Source organism: Octopus sinensis, linkage group LG6 (genome assembly GCF_006345805.1).
Source record: "Octopus sinensis linkage group LG6, ASM634580v1, whole genome shotgun sequence".
Classification (NCBI taxonomy): Eukaryota; Metazoa; Mollusca; class Cephalopoda; order Octopoda; family Octopodidae; genus Octopus; species Octopus sinensis.
In genome coordinates, this window is record NC_043002.1 from 98587323 (window position 1) to 98607951 (window position 20629).

Consider the following 20629-nt stretch of genomic DNA (forward strand, 5'->3'; position numbering starts at 1 on the left):
TCTACGATTTAAAAACAAATTTACCATCATTTTTTTTCCATTTTAATGCATTTTTTCGCTATTTTATAAGGGAAGTAACTCTCTAAAAATGTCTACGATGAGTCAACGATTTTAAAAAAAATTTACCATCATTTTTTTTCCATTTTTAATGCATCTTTTTGCTATTTTTTGGCTATAACTCTCTAAAAATGCTTATATAGTTATTTCCCTTACAAACCCGAACAACGCCGGGCGATACTGCTAGTATTATATAAAGGTGACTGCGTATTTTACAGTACCCAAAACTTGGTGCTGTGTAAATCTCCACTTTATGTGTATATCTTCACTACATGGTTTATGTTGTCTTTCATCCTTTAAAAATAAATAACAATAAATGCAAGGTGCAGGCAAAGTAATTGAAATAGTTAGTAAACAAGACATGAATGAGTCAAAAACATCGTTTCCATGGTAGTAGATTTAATGCATTGCCCACTTATGACTAACACCTGGCACCCTGGGAGCTTTCAGCAGATTCTGCTCTCTTGCACAAATTTAGACCAGGTTTCTAGTTTCAGAATTGAGAATACCTCCCACCCTCCTTCATACCTGTCTCAGAAGCCTTGTGAAGGGTCATTGCTACTATGTACCTTCTCGAGTCCTAAGTATTCATTTATTTATGTATTTGTATGTACATAAGAGTTGTTGTTATTTAGCCCTGGGACAACCATGCTCAAGCCAACATATGAGAAAAGTAAGGTTGTGACACAGTCTCATCTTACTTACCCCCTAAATGATTTTTACATTTATTTGTTTATGTTAAAGTTCTGTTGTTTACAAAAGACTAAAGTCTATAGCTTGTTTGGGCCCCATATATTTATGGTTTCTATACAGTATGTGACATAAGATCACACTGGAATTTTAGTAACTGGATTTAGAGGTATGTTTTTGTTTTATATATTTATTTTTCAATTAACCTTTTTTTAAAATTCCATAGATTTGTTGATAAAATATTTATATACATGGATAAGCATGACCTTGCAGACACACACGTAGACACATACATATAGATAGACTCATGTGTGTAAGCACATAAGTGTCATACAAATAGCATCCAGATACCAAAAGTAGAGTAAAGTACAGAATTGTATTGAAGGTAAAAATTTTCTCAAACTGTTATCTTGATGAACTGTTATGTAAAACTCAGAGTAACACAAATAAGTAATACAAATAACTCAAACAAACCAGTGAATCTTATATCATGAGGTATAAGAGAAGTGTAACGTTTTGGATAGAATCTTTTTGTCAGACAGGAGAGAAATGTCAACTGGAATTAGTGAGAGAGAGAGAGAAAAAGGAGTAGTAACAATTGTTAGTAAAGAAGGGGGAAATGGTTTCAGTTGAATTACAGTATAAAGCTACATAAGTGACTTAAGGACTGTTAGTTTCATGCATAGCACTTATCAAAAAATTAATAGCCCTTAAGTTACTTCTCACACAGACATGCACACACAGACATGCACACATGCATGCATGCACACCTGCATACACAGTGCAGGTATGGCTGTGTGGTTATGAAATTTGCTTCACCACAACGTATTTCAGGTTCAATCTCATTGCCTGATGCATTAGGCAAAGCATTTTGCATACCTTGTAATACAGTTTGGGGCTGACCAATTTCTTATGAGTAAAATTGACAGATGGAAACTGAGAAGCCTGTTACTTCTCTGTGTGTGTGTGTGTGTGTGTGTGTGTGTGTAACTGTAGTGTAAAATATGGATCCAGAGTCATGTGGCTATGACAGTACACTCCTCACCCAGATTCAGCCATCAATCTATGTTGTAACCAATGTGATATTTCCATGCTGAAACTGATTATTGATAAAGAAGGTTATGAAACAGCTGTAATCATATAGAAGTCTATGGATAAAGAAATCTATCTTTACTTCTCACACTTCCTGACATTATATATATCATATATATATATATATTCTGTACCAGTGCTATGTAAAAGCACCCATGCCAGTGACACATAAAAGGCACCTACTACACTCTGGGTGGCTGGCATTAGGAAGGGCATCCAGCTGTAGAAACCAATTCAAATTCAGACTGGGATCTCTTGCAGCTCTCCAGTTTACCAGTTCCAGTCAAACCATCTAACCCATGCCAGCATGGAATGTGGACGTTAAATGATGATGATAATGATTGTGTGTGTGTGTGTATGTCTGTGTGCATGTGAGAAAAACATTTCACTTAATAAGAGTACTAACTTAGTGCTGAAATTTGATGAAGATGGGTAAGCGAGACAACTCTAAAGTCTCTATCAAGATAAAATATTGAAGTGAGAAAAAGGTGAGAAAAACATAGTATGTATGTATAGATGTATGTGTGAATGTATATACCTGTGTGGAGACGCAATGGCCCAGTGGTTAGGGCAGCGGACTCGCGGTCGTAGGATCGCAGTTTCGATTCCCAGACCGGGCGTTGTGAGTGTTTATTGAACGAAAACACCTAAAGCTCCATGAGGCTCCGGCAGGGATGGTGGTGATCCCTGCTGTACTCTTTCACCACAACTTTCTCTCACTCTTACTTCCAGTTTCTGTTGTACCTGTTTTTCAAAGAGCCGGCCTTGTCTCTCTCTGTGTCACGCTGAATATCCCTGAGAACTACATTAAGGGTACACGTGTCTGTGGAGTGCTCAGCCACTTACACGTTAATTTCATGAGCAGGCTGTTCCGTTGATCGGATCAACCGGAACCCTCGTCGTCATAACCGACGGAGTGCTTCCATCCATATACCTGTATATTTCCCATTCATATACATACACCATATTATACATCATATACCTATAACCTGAGTATGAAGTTGTACACATCTGTGTTTGTATGTGCATAGAATAGTATAAATTTTGTAAATGTTTTGTCGATCATATGACTGGCTAGTATTTTTCAGTAATCATAAATATTGTAAAATGGAAGGAAACAGATCAACAAAAGATACCTGAATAGATGTCACTGATTTTTAACCTCTCTGTATGTTGCCATAACTGATAAAGGACCTCGCACAACAAAACATCGCTGTTCTACTAACAAAGTTCTAAGTTGTTCTTGATATGCACAGATAACAATCAGCCTGACTGTCGCACGTACACACACACACACACATGTGTGTGCATGTCAACACACACAATGTGTAAAGAAATATGAATGTGAAAGTGTTTCTTGCTCAGAATGAAACCACTCATCTCCTTGAGCCTTACAACCAGCATTCATCCTAATACATATGAACGGGTTGGCAATAGGTGGGCTGGCTATAACCCACAAATGGGCATCAGATCTTTCTTAAGACCTTTTCTATTTCACTGTCTTCGCAGGGCATTGCACTGTAGATGCTTTTAAGATAACTTTTTCTGTCATGATTTTTAAAATTTTTGTCTTATAGAAGCAATTCCAGCCATAGAAAATGAGGAGATAGACTAAGATATTTTCATATGTATGAAATGAGATAATATTTATGGGGCTTATGAGCAATTATAAAATGAGTGAAATAGGGCTTTTACAAAAAGAAGTGTTACTGATCCTTACTTATAGAATTATACAGATCTCTGAACATGTAGGATTATACAAATGCGATTCATTCCACAGCTAACCTATGCATGTTTTACTTTGGTACGATGAATGTTTTTACTATTCCAGTGTTTTACAGAGAATATGCTTGTACATACATACAGACATACACATATTTAGTTACATATCTATCATGTCTGAGACAAAATATAGTGATGTCTACCTAATATTTTTCTTGATCAGTGTAATATATCTGTCATATCAGAAATGTAATATGGTGATGCCCATCTGATATTTTCCCTGGTTACCACAGTATAAGTGGCCTGCCCTTTGGGGTGGAATTGTGCAAGAGAATGGAGCACATCTTTATATAAAATGATTGTACCAAGGCTGCTGTAATTGATTACTACCTTCCTTTCAAAACTGCTGAAATTGAAACAATTATTTTTATCAATTATCTCAGTTTCCAGTTATGATTGCAGGCATGGCTATCTGATTTTAAGTTTAATCTCTTGGAAAAGTGTGCTATCTTAGCCTTGGGTTGACTACACCCTTGTCTTTTACTTAATCAATTGTCTAACTTAAGAACTGCTACTCCGTCCTTAGGTATGTTTAGTGGAATCCACCTTGTACCCAACTTTTGGGTCAGGTCTCTAGTTTTAGTGAGAGAATAACTTTCTCTTCTCTTCTCATTAAATCAAATAAACAATTAAAAATGAAAATATCAAATTTCTTGAAACTTAGCAATGGATTTCAAGAGCTGTTTAAAGAAATAGTATTGATCACACTAACCTTCCCTCCTTACACAATTTGGATTTGAGCCTGTTTAAATGAATTATGCATTGTCTATTTGTTCGTGTAAGCATTTCAACAGTTATTTCATTATTTAATACACATACATGCCATGTACTTACATGCATACATACCATTTAATCTGTTTGTATACACACTCACACATGCATACATGTGAGTGTTTATACAAGTGTTTTTTTTTGTAATATTTATAGAATATTTCATAAAAATGTAAATTAAAATGTAATTTCTCCTGTCGGAGGTTTCTGTTTATTAGTTTATTTCTTAAAATTTACATCCATTTTATCATCATTAGTATTTTTTGGCAATGCTTAGATAGTTTAGACTATGGGCTTTAGTTGGCATTATTGCTAATGGATACATATATTTGGCAACATGTACTCTCTGTGTGTGTGTGCTGTATTGTAAAGGAAAGAAGCAAAAGGCTCAAAGTTAGTTCAATACTTTACACTTTTCGACACAACTGTATATTTTCTTTGTGTTTATTGACATTTTCCTCTAAAAATATAATCTATATATGTGTATATATGTATGTCGTTATTCAGTTTATTTCTAGATTTCTTGCCAAGAGAGAAAGAACCAGTTTCTAACCTAGATCCAAGGTTCCTTCAATGGAATTTCAACATCAACAACAGGGTATTTTTCTCTGTGTGTGTGTGTGTGTGTGTGTGTGCATGCATTGATGCAGATTTGTATGTTTTATGTATGTATTCTCATGCAAGTAGTTACATATCTAGACTTACTCATATATATTTAAATGATAAAACTTCTGGAAAGTTTTACAGTTCCAGTGATGGATTGGATTTGTAACCTTCGAATTAGCTTTCTCCTTTCTGGTTTTGAGAAGCCTAATTTCTCAAGATTGGAATTTAGGCAGTGTGTTACATATCCCAGGGTCCCATTAATTACAGGTATAAACCTGAACTTGTAATCTGGATAGAGTAACTTCACATTTCTCAATAGTTCAGCATAGGTATTCTCTTTTTCACTGATCTTCAGCTTTATGTTAACATCCTCTGGACAGCTAATTTCCACAACTGTGCACAGTTTCTCTTCTCTATCCCAAATCATTATATCAGGTATGTTGTGCTTACATTTTACTGAGGTCTTCACAGGTACATTCCACCAGTATTCCTTTTCATTGTGGGTGGCTGTGGCTTCTACCATACTGTAAGTTTTTATTTCTTTGTCCTTGTGATTATCCTTCCGGTGGATTTCATTATAGAGTATCCTAGCTACAACATCATGTCTCATTGGTAGATAATACTGTGACGACATTTCCAGACAACTGCTTATGATGTGGATGATATCTTCGGTGTGAACTCCACAAAGTCTGCATCGGTTCTCTCATTTTATAGCTTTTCCCACATCTCTATCCCTTTCGTGTACCAGGTATTTGGTTGGTATTTCCTGTTTGAAGTAATTAATAAAAAATTCTTGGCTTACTACATTAAATATATCAATAGCCACTTTGCTTTTAAGTTTCCATGCAGCAGAGGTCTCTGAGTACTTTGTTTTATATTCATCAGCCCAATGTCTTTGTCTATATAACATCTATGAAAGTATTAAGTCATCAGTATTTCAGGTGAGCAATCAGCCGTAAAATGCATTAAGATTATGATTGGCGGAATTAATAACTGCTAAAATGCACCTATTACCTATAGCATTTCCCATTCTTTCTAGACACCTGTGACCTTCATTACATTGTTAGTTGAATAGTGTATGGATTATAAGATAAATATCCAGTGTTAATCTTTAATCTATTTCTCTTAATTTCTTTTGAATTTTATGTATTTTACATACACAAGGTCATCATTTGTTCTTAAGTTGTTTTTTTTAACCCTGGGTCGAACCCCCATTAAGCATACCTACGAAAAGAAAGCATTGTTTTTATAATGGACCCATTTTTTTTCTAGCAATAGCATACTTCAGATTATATTACCCCATGTATCCTACCTTTTTTAAGATCTGCAGGGTGAATATTTAGAATGTTTTTGGTTGCTGTTTCTGGAAAGTTGAGTAACTATGTAGAGGTATCCTTGTTGACTGTAACTTCTGTTGTTTTTCTTAGTAGATAACCTTGGACTAATTTAATGAAACAGTTTGTGATATTTAAAAATATCTAGAGGAACACTTGTTGATTGTCTTGTCAGTTCAATATCCCCATATAAGATCTAGTGATTAATCCCATCATAATGATACTTAAATAATTTATATTAATATATCAATTTTCTATGGCCAGTGAAGCAATCAAGCCATTTAATGATTGGACTTCAAAAGAATTAAAAAAAAAAGAAAAAGAAACATATAAATTAATTCTGCTATTTATGAGGTAAAACCAGCTGTCTGCATTACTGCACAGAATTAACAAATGAAAACGTTATAAAGATTTAATTTTTATCCCAGTGTTCAACTAATAAATATTAGATTTAACTGAATTTCTGCATCCCCACCATCACTATCTCTCCGGCTTTATCCCATTTATTTCCTTCCTTCCTTCCGTCTGTCTGTCTGTCTATCCATCTGTCTATCTATAATGTGGGGTAGCCCTGAATCTCCTCTACATTAACAAACCTATTCTTGCCCCTCTTATAGTACTTTTACCTTTCAACACCTTATTTAAAACCAATTTCATTCTCAGCTATGGAAGGATGAAAGGCAAAGTTGACTTCAGTGGGGTTTGAACACAGATCATAAAGAGCCAGAGAAAAAAACCATAAAATATTTTTTCAGATACTATGATGAGTTAGGCAGTTCACTGCCCTGATAATAAAAATAATTGTTTCAATTTCAGCAGTTTTGAAAGGAAGGTAGTAATCAATTACAGCAGCCTTGGTATGTGACTGGTACTTTATCAGCCTTGATAGAATGAAAAGCAAAGTTGGCCTCAGCTATTTTCGAACTCGGAAAGTAAAGAGCTGGAGAAAAATACCTCAAAATTTTAATGTTTCTAGTATTATTTGTAAGAGGGTCACAAAGCCTGAAATTTAGAGGAAGGTGATTAGTTGATTATATTGAGCTGATGGTGCTCTATTTCATCAGTCCCTAGAAGGATAAAAGGCAGAGTGGGATCATCATCATCATCGTTTAATGTTCGCTTTCCATGCTAGCATGGATTGGACGATTTGACTGGGGGCCGGTGAACCGGATGGCTGCACCAGGCTCCAATCTTGATCTGGCAGAGTTTCTACAGCTGGATGCCCTTCCTAACGCCAACCACTCTGAGAGCCTAGTGGGTGCTTTTACATGCCACCGGCACGGGGGCCAGTCAGGCGGTACTGGCAATGACCTTGCTCGAATATTTTTTACATGTGCCACCGGCACAAGTACCAGTAAGGCGACGCTGGTAATGTGGTAATGATCATGCTCAAATGGTGCTTTTTACATGCCACCGGTACGGAAGCCAGTCAGCCGCTCTGGCAACGATCACGCTTGGCTGGTGCTCTGGTAATGATCACACTCGAATGGTACCTTTTATGTGCCACTGGCACGGAAGCCGGTTAGCCACTCTGTTGACGATCACAAACACAAAATGTAAAATTTGGGAACAAATATCAAAAAAGCATTTTGTAATTGTTCAAACAATTCTGCTAATCCACTACTCTTAATAATAATTGTAATAATAATCCTCGCCAATGCTAGTGTTCACATGAAAAGTACCTATTCTATTCTGTAAAGTGGTTGGCATTAGGAAGGGCACCCAGCTGTGAAAACCATGCCAATCGAATATTGTCAGTACTAGTGTTATGTAAAAAGTACCCAGCTCACTCTGTAAAGTGGCTGGCATTAGGAAGGGCATCCAGCCGTAAAAACCATGCTAAACAGACAATGGAGTTTGGTTCAGTCCTCTAGCATGTCAACTATTGTCAAAGCATCCAAGGTATACCAGCATGGAAGATAGGTGTTAGGTGATGATGATGATGATAATGATGAAGGTAAAAGGCCTGAAATTTTGTGGAATTGGGTAGTTGATATATCGACGCCTGTGCTTAACTGATACTTAATTTTATCAACTCCGAAAGGATGAAAGGCAAAGATGACCTCAGCAGGATTTAAAGTTGGAAGAACTGCTGCTGAAATTTTATCTGGTGCTCTAACAACCTTACCAGTTTGCCATCTGGTAATGTTAATATTAATACTAATACAAATAATTATACTCATAGTAATTATTTCTAATTTAGCTCCTAGGCCAGTAATTTTGGCAAGGAGAGACTTGTTGATTAAATTGGCCCCAATACTTGATTAGTACTTTTACAACAAAAATCTTTATAATTTAATTGGTTTCAACAAATTACTTTATACCATGACATGAAGTAATCTAAAAATTTCATAATTAAGATTAATTAATTAATACATAACAATTTTTAAAAAATATTTTTATATTTTTTTTCAGTTTACATTAGTTGTACTTCCCTTCTTCTTTCATTTCCTTATAGTATTTTTTTAAAAAGAGAAAAAGTCTTCTTCCACATCATTTATACTTCACAAACCTCATGTAATTTCTGCAAAACCAGAACGTTTTTCTCTTTTATTTCTGCTTTCTTTGCAAGCTTTTATTGAAACATTCTTCATTGTTTGTTTCTCTCTTTAATCGGTGGCATTTCTTTTTAAATGTTCACACTTAAAATATCATCAAGCTCTCAAACATTCCGCCCTTTGCCAAATCTATTTCTCCTTTTTAGCTCTCCCTCTTCTCTCTCTCTCTCTCTCTCTCAATCTCCATTTTCCTTTCTCATTTTCTCTGTTCTTTTTTATCTCTTCTTTATCTTCCATCCTCTCCTTTCCTTTTCTCTCTCTCTCTCTCTCTCCCTCTTTCATTTCACTTTCCTTTATTCTGTTATTTTCTTATATTTCTCTCTTCAATGAATAATGCACACACATACATGCACACATATTTTCACAGATCCGCTCATTTATTTCAGTGTCTATTAGAACCTCTTTCACTCCTCCCTCTCTCTATCCATCCTCTCCCTCTCTATCTCTCTTCTCTTTTCTTCTCTCCCTCCCCATCTCTCTCAACCCATCTCTCTCTCTCTCTCTGACACACACACACACACACACATACACATTTATTTCAGTGTCTATTAGAACCTCTTTCACTCCTCCCTCTCTCTATCCATCCTCTCCCTCTCTATCTCTCTTCTCTTTTCTTCTCTCCCTCCCCATCTCTCTCAACCCATCTCTCTCTCTCTCTCTCTCTCTGACACACACACACACACACACATACACATTTATTTCAGTGTCTATTAGAACCTCTTTCACTCCTCCCTCTCTCTATCCATCCTCTCCCTCTCTATCTCTCTTCTCTTTTCCTCTCTCCCTCCCCATCTCTCTCAACCCATCTCTCTCAACCCATCTCTCTCTCTCTCTGACACACACACACGCATACACATTTATTTCAGTGTCTATTAGAACCTCTTTCTCTCCTCCCTCTCTCTATCCATCCTCTCCCTCTCTATATCTCTTCTCTTTTCTTCTCTCCCTCCCCATCTCTCTCAACCCATCTCTCTCTCTCTCTCTCTGACACACACACACACACACATACACACAAGAAGGCCCTACCTTATATAAACCTATTGTTCTTCATTCACAAAAGAGTCTCAAACACTTAAGCAAACTGGTTGATATACATACATACATACATACATACATCTACACACATCTATACACACATACACACACATCACAATAAAACAACAAATAACAAAAATCAAAAGCTACTGTTACAACAACAACAACAACAACGACAGGAACATTACAAGTGACATGTAGTTTTGTGTACATATAAAAGACTGCTACTGACATCTTCTTTCTAAATAGAAGTTCAGTTTACATAAAGGTGTTTAACATTTTTGGGGTCAGAAAATGTTAGCTGCTGTGAGAAATTCTGTCCCTGCATTGGCAATATATAATGTGGGTGGTGATGGTGGTAGGGAGTTCTGATAATGTAGCAAATACTTTTTCTATATCATCATCTCATCCTACTCCCTTCTTTGTCCCTGCTACCACCATAGCCAACCATGTAGAGAGGGGGAGGGGTAGAGTAATTGTTTCATTATTGTTGTTGCTGCTGTTATGGTTCTCTTGTGTTTTGTTTTTGTTATACATTCAAGTCAATTCATTCTTATTATGTGTTTGTGTTTGTTATTGTTGCCATTTAGTAGCAAGTCAGCCAAGACTGTCAGACTTATGATCAAAGGCATTCCAGATGTGACCATCCCATTGCAGGCAGTGAACCACATTATTCAATGATTTTTTTTTTTTTTTCTAAAAAGACAGTTATTGTTTGTAAGTCTAGTACTTATTCTACTGGTCTCTTTTGCCAAACTGTCAAGTTACAGGGATGTAAACACACCAACATTGGTTGTCAAGCAATGGTGTTGGGGACAAACACACATAGATACACATACACGTGTACATATATGTATGTATGTATGACGGGTTTCTTTCCGTTTCCGTCTACCAAATCCATCCACAAGACTTTGGTCGGCTTGAGACTATAACAACAGACACTTGACCAAGGTGCCATGCAGTGGGATTGAACCCGGAATCATGTGGTTGGTAAACAAGCTTCTTACCACACAGCCACACACTCAAATAAAAGTACTGGGATCAATTTGTTATTCAACTAAACCATTCGAGGTGATGCCCCATCGTGGCTGCAATCCAATGAATGTTACAAGTAAAAAGGAAATTAAGATAAAAGATATTTCTTGATCAGAGCTGATCTGGGGTTACACAACAATAAAAACAAGTATAAATGATAACTATATGACATGCAAGTAGAAAGCACCTTAACATATATAGCAGTGTAGTAACAGATGTAATCTTTATATATAAAAGAGAGGTTGTGTGCAGTCTGTCTCCTACGATTTAGATTCCTAACTACTCCCACATTTTGCGGTGCAGTTTAACCAAAACCGGGTATCTTATTGTCGTGATTCATATCGAGCCCTTCTGGGTAATAGCGCACGTCTACGATGAGTCTACGATTTAAAAAAAATTTACCATCATTTTTTTTCTATTTTAATGCATTTTTTCGCTATTATATAAGGGAAGTAACTCTCTAAAAATGTCTACGATGAGTCAACGATTTAAAAAAAAATTTACCATAATTTTTTTTTTCCATTTTGAATGCAGTTTTTTGCTACTTTTTGGCTATAACTCTCTAAAAATGCTTATATAGTTATTTCCCTTACAAACCCGAGCAACGCCGGGCGATACTGCTAGTTTACTATAAACCAGTGAGAGAACCTCTCAGTAATGTCTTGATTTGCTATAAATAGCTGTCATTGTCTTTCCAAAATTGAACTCTACCACCTTATAAGAATGAAGGATGCATTGATAAGGTCATTTTGGAATGTCTTTTTGTATATCATCATCTCATCCTACTCCCTTCTTTGTCCATTGCCTACCACCATTGCCAACCATATAGAGAAGGAGGGGTAGGTTAATTATTTCATTATTGTTGTTGTTGCTGTTATGGTTCTCTTGTGTTTTGTTCTGTTATACATTCAAGTCAATTCATTCTCATTATGTGTTTGTGTTTGTTATTGTTGCTATTTAGTAGCAAGTCAGCCAAGACTGTGCAGACTTATGATCAAAGTCTGCTTGATCAGTCATAACTCTGATGGATAAACAACAACAACAACAACAACAACAACAACAATATCAATATAGTTACACTGGTTTAGTATCTCTCTCATTTTCTCTTCCTATCTAGCTCTATCTCTCTTTCTGTCTAACACTCTGTTTCTCTTTCTGTTTCTCTCTCGTTTTCTTCCTCACTCACTCCCACCTGCCCCCCCTCTCTCTCTCACTTTGTTACCCTCTCACTTTCTTCTTTGGAAGTCTGTTTCCCTGTATTGTTATGTATATGTTTCAACATTTGTACAGACACAAATTCACAGGCGCACACACACACACACACACACACACACACACACAGACACACAGACACACACACACACACACACACAGACACACCACACACACCACACACCACACACACACACACACACACACACACACACCACACACACACACGAGAAATAGTTTAGCAGACATTCAACACAAACCCTTATTCATAAAATAAAAGCACAGCAACAAAAAAAAAAAAAGAAACATTGAATTTTACTTCCTCTTGAATAATAAACATCAAGTTCAAATTGATGGCTGTTTGCTTGCTTATTCTTCTAATGAGAGTGGATATGGTTCACATAGTCATTTTATTGCTTCACAACAATTGTATGTCCACACCTAAAGACATGTATGTGTGTGTGTTTTTTGTTAGTTCTCATAATTATGGCCATGCTAGAGCACCATTTTCTGTGAGGAATATTTTTTATATGTATGTATACTCTTTTACTTGTTTCAGTCATTTGACTGCGGCCATGCTGGAGCACCGCCTTTATTCGAGCAAATCGACCCCGGGACTTATTCTTTGTAAGCCCAGTACTTATTCTATCGGTCTCTTTTGCCGAACTGCTAAGTAACGGGGACGTAAACACACCAGCATCGGTTGTCAAGCAATGCTAGGGGGACAAACACAGACACACACACACACACACACATATATATATGCATATATACGACAGGCTTCTTTCAGTTTCCGTCTACCAAATCCACTCACAAGGCATTGGTCGGCCCGGGGCTATAGCAGAAGACACTAGCCCAAGATGCCACGCAGTGGGACTGAACCCGGAACCGTGTGGTTGGCTAGCAAGCTACTTACCACACAACCACTCCTGCGCCTATATATATAATTTTTTGTTATGTATATCCTAGATTAAAGATTTTAGTTTAGCTGCTAAACTTGGAAGATCAATAATTTACTAGGTTGTTGTTGTTGATTAATCTCAAGCCATTCTTGAATCGTTATTCAATGTGTGCCTCCTTTTATTGAGGTGGTAGTGTATATTTTGAGGGAATCTTTTGTTACTACTTTTAACATGATAAATGACCACATTGAATCCTCAAATTGATGAATTACAACCTACTGTAAGTAGCTGGTGCACATAGTTAACTATAGTGCATGTCAATATCCTTTAAAAGTCTCAAGTAAGACTTTATTTAAATCTCTCAGCCCTTTTAGAAGGCAGATAGATGACGAGCTATTGCAGTATAGATTTCTAATACAGGATTGTGAAGGTATGTATAACTTTGGGGGTCAAATAGTAAATTTTTTCTTTTTTATCATTCCTTATAACAGTCCAAAACTTTGAGCAAGACCAATGGTTTTCATTAGTAGTTTTCACTCTTTAAGAAATTCCAAGAAGCAAAATCCTAACCTTCCAGCTTTTGATCTAGTTTGGTTTCTAATGTAAAATGCTGTGGTGGACTATTTTAAAGGCTTTGGTGAGGCCTAAAAGTATATGTTATAATAGATTTTTGTCATTTTAGAATTAAGTTGTGCTAAAAATGTTTTATAAGTAATTTCTTTCTGGGAAAGGAAGTCTGCTGGATATAATTTAATGAATTCCATATTTTTTTCAAAAAAAAGAAGTTTATTATCTTTCTGCATACAATTCCCTCTAGATCTTTTGAAGAACTGATGTTAGAACTATATGTCTGTAGTTGCTTTTGTGCTTTTCTCCTGCTTTTAGGAATTAGTATTAGCATAGTGTTTTTCAGCATTATTGGCAGACAACCAATGTTTAAATAATTTTGGTAGTGTGTTTTCAGGGAGTTTACAAAGTTGTTTTGCAGAATGATTTTATGAAGAAAGTTGCAAGACTGCCTAGTTTTGAGCTTAGTATGCATCAAGACATCTTATTATTTTGGTGATTTTTTTTCTTTTAGAATTGTATGTTACATCACTGTGATAAGTAGTTGACTCTTTTCATCTTTTAATCAAGAGATAAGGCAGTGCCCATGATCCAGGCCTTTAAGCAGGTGAGAGCTAGGTATCCTCAAAACCTAACACTTGACCCAAATGCTTGTTATAGATTAGTTTCTGCTAAAGGCACCCAAGGTTGCCAGATGGATGACACATTAAGTCTACCACCCAAGTAAGCCACAGCAAGATTTGAACACAGTACACAAAGAACCAGAACAAATTCTGCAAGGCATCTAGTTTGATATTCTTTCAATTCCATCAGTCTACCATTCTGGGTCAGTACTTTTTTAATGATCCCCAAAAGAAGAAAAATAAGTTTACCTCAATAGGATTTGAACTCAAATCCTAGAGACCCATAACAAATACTGCAAGTTATTCTATCTGACACTTTTATGACTGTCAATTTGCCACGTAAGTATCAAATATCTTTTGATGTTTAATTTGTCGCTTTCTCCTTGGTAAAGAGAAAACGCTTTCATGTTATTCTTTGAGTAGTTGACAAATACCAAAAGGGTCACCAGGTATACAAGCCATTTGGAGACTCTGAGTTGGTCAAGGTTGTAGATTGTTACCTTGCGGAAGAAAGCTTTTGTATTCATTTGACCAACCACAATGAAATCTTGTATTATTAGTCATTCCTCTTCAAAGGATCATATCAGTGCAGTGTCAATATTTTTGATTTAATCTTCTTTCGGTCGGTCTCTGCGTGAGAGCTAGATTAAAGAAATCTTTAGCAACATTTGAACTTTTCATTGTGGGTATTCACCTGTCTCCAGAAATACTGCAGCGTAATTTAGTTGAATACCTGAGAATGTAAGTTAAGTTTTCAGTCTTCCTCACTTATGAAAGTCTGTTTTCTTTCCCAGAATTAAACTGGTTCAAAATTGATAGACTAATCTACTTTTCATACTTTATCAGTGATTGCCTTCCAGTTAGATTTAGGGGAATCAGTGTATATGTATATCTATATAATCAGTATGTGGGGTGATTATAAACAAGAAAAAAACCAACAAGAATGGATTAGTTGTTCAGTACAATTGTTTCATACGAAGAACAGCTTTATTAAAAGCTGCAAATATTGCAGCAAATACAAGTGTCCCGTATTCATCAGCCAAAACACATGTGAGTTTTCGAAACATCCTTGGGGGTGAAGCTACACTCATGAAGTATCGAAGAGAGTTCTATGAAAATCAAGGTTAGATTGTAAGCAGACTTCAAATCAGTATGTGTATATTTCAGAACACTCGCTTTTCTAGGCAATGGATTTGTAATAAGAATACTAAATCTAATCAAGCTGGCAATACAGTTCATTGCTAGTAGCACTGCTACGGCTACTACTACAATATCACCAGTGACACTAAAAATAATAAAGTGGTAATGAGGGAACCTTTATGTAATCGCTTGATCTGCTAGAAATAACAGCCATTTTTTAAATTCAAACCACACACCACCTTCTTAACAAAAATAAACAGAAAGACAAGATTATCCAGTGTGATTCTAGATATACAAAAGAATGGGTTGGTTGTTGCTGGAAATACCTTTGATCATAGGTTCAAATGCTTTTGTTCAATCAGGACTGATCTGGGGTTAAACAACATTAACAACAAATAACAAGTCCATAATGGATCGTCCATATGGTTTCTTGGTATGCTGGAAACAGCAGCTAAATCTCTCTCTCTCTCTCTCTCTCTCTCTCTCTCTGTGTTTCAACTAATACATTACTATCTTAAAAAATAGAAATGACTCATTGCTATCTTAAACAAAGGAAATAATGTGGTCTTGTATTTGAAGGAAAAAAGTGAGATAATTGCAGTAGGGGTCATTATTGAACTGATGTTAAACAACAACAACAGCAACAAAGATAGCAACATTAAACATATTAGTAGTCAAGATAATTTGTATTAAGCATCACTGAACTCTTTGTCTCTCTACTGAGGCTCTGTTAAAGGTAAATATATGGCTTACCATTTCATTCTTGAAGTCTGTTGAAGGTTTTGGGGTACAATTCTGTAAGTTTAGGAAATGGTAATTTATTATACAACTAGCAGTATCGCCCGGCATTGCTTGGGTTTGTAAGGGAAATAACTATATAAGCATTTTTAGAGATGTAAAGTATAATAGCCATCTCAATATGGCTAACTACAAAGGGGGGGGGTGTTACTGTAGCTTTTTACGTTCTGAGATTTAATAATAAATTTTTAGAGAGTTACTTCCCTTATATATGCCAAAAATGCATTAAAAATGTGAAAAATTGATGGTAAATTATTTTTTAAATCGTAGACTCCTTGTAGACGCGCGCTAATACCCAGAAGGGCTCGATATGAATCACGACTATAAGATACGCGGTTTTGGTTAAACTGCACCGCAAAATGTGGGAGTAGTTAGGAATCTAAATCGTAGGAGACAGACAGCACACAACCTCTCTTTTATATATAAAGATGTTTCCACCACTTGCATTCTGTGAACTATATGTTCTCATAGTTTCTGTTTGTAACTAGATGGAATGAACCCTTGAAAGTTACAAATGGATTATTATGAAGCACTAGTAATGACTTAATAAATCACTGTCCTTGGACAGGAAAATTAACATGTTATTCATGAAGCTGATACTATCATGTAGGTACAAGAATGTTAATAAAAGATAATTAAAAGTTGAAACTCTATAATTGATTGAAATATTTCCTGCTAATTAAAATATTCTTTATATATAATCTATAATTCTATAATCTGTCTGTGAGAGACATTTAAGGCTTCACAGTTGTTAACCTTTTAACCTGAGGCAGCTATAAACATGAATTCTAAAACTGATCAGTTTTACAACCCACGTATTTTGTATGGCTTTCAAATATAATTGCTGAGAGGATGTAGTATTTGACTATTGATTCATTTGTCTCGAGTTGAAATCTCTCTCTATATAAATGGCAGTTTGTCTGTCTGCGTGTCTGTATGTCTGTTAGGTTGTACCCTCACCCTGACCACGGCTTTCAACTGATTCTGATGAAACTTGACACACACATAGCCCAATGTCATACTTCAAAACTAACGCAGCGAAAATTTTGAAAAGTTCCCCCAGTTCTGAAAAAAATCGATAAATTCGACATGGGGTCGAGAATCAGAAACACAAACCACAGACTGTCTAGGGGACGCAACTCGACCTTTTTAACTCTCAAAAAAAAAATTTACCATCATTTTTTTCCATTTTTTGGTTATAACTCTCTAAAAATGCTTTATAGTTATTTCCCTTAGAAACCCGAGCAACGCCGGGCGATACTGCTAGTCCACTATAGGCTTTCAGTGTACTTGAACAAGACATTGAAATTTTATGTATTTTTAAAAAGAAATTGTTGTCACTTACTTTCCTTTTTCTCAACATCTCTCTCTTGTCTTGCATCACCCTTAGTTTCCTTAGACATATCACCTTGAAAGTATTAACACATCATAGAATAAAGAGGACTCTGTAGTCTCAGATAATAAATTGAAAACTTCACTCGTCCCAAAGTTATAGAATTTACCTACTGTATAAAATGGTTGGTGATAGATAGAACATCATCATCATCATCATCATTTAGCGTCCGTTTTCCATGCTAGCATGGGTTGGACGGTTTAACTGGGGTCTGTGAAGCCGGAAGGCTTCATCAGGCCCAGTCAGATTTGGCAGTGTTTCTACGGCTAGATGCCCTTCCTAACGCCAACATAAATTTGTAAAAAGAAATCATACTAAAGTTAAAGCATTTGAGTGAGGCATGGTCCTTTGCCCTTCCTCTAGGAGGCTGGCAACTCTGAATAAGAACTGATTCAGACTGTCACAACCCATCCACCCCATTAATTATTTACTTAAGCCAGGTTTTGTTGGCTTTTGAATTATCATCAATGTTTTTGTAACTTAACATTTTTCATGTAGGGTTGGTCGGGTTGTTGACCCTACGCAAATCCATTTTTACCTTGGAGAAGAGGTGGTCTATATTAGTCCGACTTCTATCCTTTGACCTGCCCTGAAGTATACAAACCATTACACTGCAACAAGTACTAGATCTTGTAGTGGTGTTTAACCTATGCATCATGGAAAGTAGATGTAAAATTATGATGATGATGATGATGATGACTAACAGTATCTGTGACCCTTACCAGAACCTTCTGAGATTGGTGGGAAGAAGACAGGAAGTTATCCTCTGACTGGTGACCTGGCTTGAAATGCTTACAACTGAGTGGACTCTGCTAAAGACAACCAAGAGCCAGGTGTTAAACTAAGTGATGGATTAAGTCTACTGCCTGTTATATGAGACAGACTAACTTCTTATCCCAAGGGATATTTATTTCTTATTTGCTTAACATCATGAAGCCAGAATTAAAACACAAGTCTTTAAAATAACCCCTTAGGGTTTATGAAACATTTATACACATTCATGTAATCTAGCTGTCAAGAATAAAGGATTATTCTATCTGGGAAAGATTTATTTCTCATTTACTTAATAAATATTCATGAAACTGAAGCAAATCACTAGTCCCTAAGAGCTCTTTGGGGATACTGAAAGTATTTTTATTACAATTTTATTATTAGTTGTGAAATTGGAATTGTATCAAACACCATGAAAGTCTGTGATCCAGTTTTAATACTCAATTACGCTAATACTCTTGGGAAAAGCATAACCATCATACATTGGCAGTTCCTTACAAAGACCTGACCCCTGTAAGGAATTCAAGTTTGGTATTGAACTTAAACTATAAAATATAGCTGTGAGGTTAAGAAGTTCTCTTCCCAAATGCATGGTGGCTGAGTGGGTTTTAGTTACAAAATACTTAACACTGGGTAAGTGTTATCTACTATTTAGTGTTGAGTTGACCAGTGACTTATGAGTGAAAATTTGGTAGACACTGTGTGTAAACCAGTATTTATATATATGTGAATGTATGTGTCTGTCTGTCTGTCTGTATGTATGTGTGTATGAGGTACGTATGTGTGGGTATAGGGGGTGGGTATAAACACATATGTGCACATGCACTCTCATACACTTATGTATGTTTACAAAGGACTGTAGCGAATGGCAAGGTGTTGTTAGACCTGTCCAACCTATGTCAGCATGGAAAGATGGATGCTTGATGATATAGGTGGTGATAATGATGATGAGATAATGATGACATTGATAATTATGATGATGATGATGATAATGATACTGACAACAATGGAAATGACAATGAGGAAAATAATGATAATGATGACAACAATGATGATAGAGATAGTGGGATGATTTTAATCATAATGATGGTGATGGTTATGGTAATGGTTAGGCTGAGGGAGATTAGCGTGTGATGGAGATGGTGGTGATTGTAGCAATGGTGGAGTTGGAGATGATGGTGATGATGCTGAAGGTGAAGGTGATAATAACAAAGAGGATATAGAAAAGGAATTTATAAGGCAGCGAGCTGGCAGAAACGTTAGCACACCGGGCGAAATGCTCAGCAGTATTTCATCTGCCATTATGTTCTGAGTTCAAATTCTGCCAGGGTCGACTTTGCCTTTCATCCTTTCAGGGTTGATAAATTAAGTACCAGTTACACACTGGGGTCGATGTAATCAACTTAATCCGTTTGTCTGTCCTTGTTTGTCCCCTCTATGTTTAGCCCCTTGTGGGCAATAAAGAAATAAGAAAAGGAATTTACAAGCTTTAATCCTACAATAGTGACTCAGAGAGTATAAGCGGAAAAAAGTTTTTTGTTTTTTCCTTTTTCAGGTAGACACACAGACTGAAATTATTATTATTATTATTTTTTTTTTTTTTTTTTGCAGCAAGAATGTTGGGGTTGCATGACTGGAATCTTTACTTTTTAAGTACATTAGAGAAATGAATGAGAAGAAATTATTACATTATGGATGACTAGATTTACTTATTTCTAGATATTTGGAGTTACTTACTTGTGTTCCATACTTGTTAATTTTTGATGTCACTGCCCTCTGTCTCTGCTTTTGCTTTAACCTAAATGTCTTTTATGATCAAAAATAGGTGTTCTTATTTTGATAGGCTCCTAGAGCATAAAAAAACCCCAGGAAAATTGAGATATATCAACTCTATCTTAACTAAACAAGAGCAACAATGAGGAATTGAACTAAATTCCAGATTCATTTCAGCAAGGACTTCCACTTACCTTTTATTATCCACTTACCTCTTATTATCATATGGAACTGACATATCTACTTTCCTGCATACATACCTACATATATACTTACAATAGATACATGCATGCATACATATGTGTGTGCGTGTGTGTATGTATGTATATATAAAATCTTTTGTTTAATTAATATTAACAACACCTCATTATTGTCTTTGACACTGGCAGTCGTGATGTGAAAATAAAAATTTACACCAGCAACACCTACAATATCAAGATAAAGTAAAGCTACAAAGTATTCTAAATCTTATGAAAACAAAGCCAAAATA

The 20629-nt window shown here is 35.9% G+C and overlaps 1 protein-coding gene and 1 long non-coding RNA gene across 3 annotated transcripts in view; one reads left to right on the forward strand and one right to left on the reverse strand.

The window, feature by feature from the left end:
- Positions 1–20213, reverse strand: part of LOC118764008 — a 24973-nt gene extending 4760 nt beyond the window's left edge. Inside the window, exons 1-2 of the long non-coding RNA XR_004999784.1 lie at positions 20104–20213; positions 16612–16615 (exon numbers count right to left, since the gene is read on the reverse strand). This is a non-coding gene — a long non-coding RNA (uncharacterized LOC118764008). The remainder of the gene's footprint in view (positions 1–16611; positions 16616–20103) is intronic.
- Positions 1–20629, forward strand: part of LOC115212774 (semaphorin-5A) — a 455488-nt gene that overhangs the window by 313660 nt on the left and 121199 nt on the right. The window lies entirely within an intron of this gene.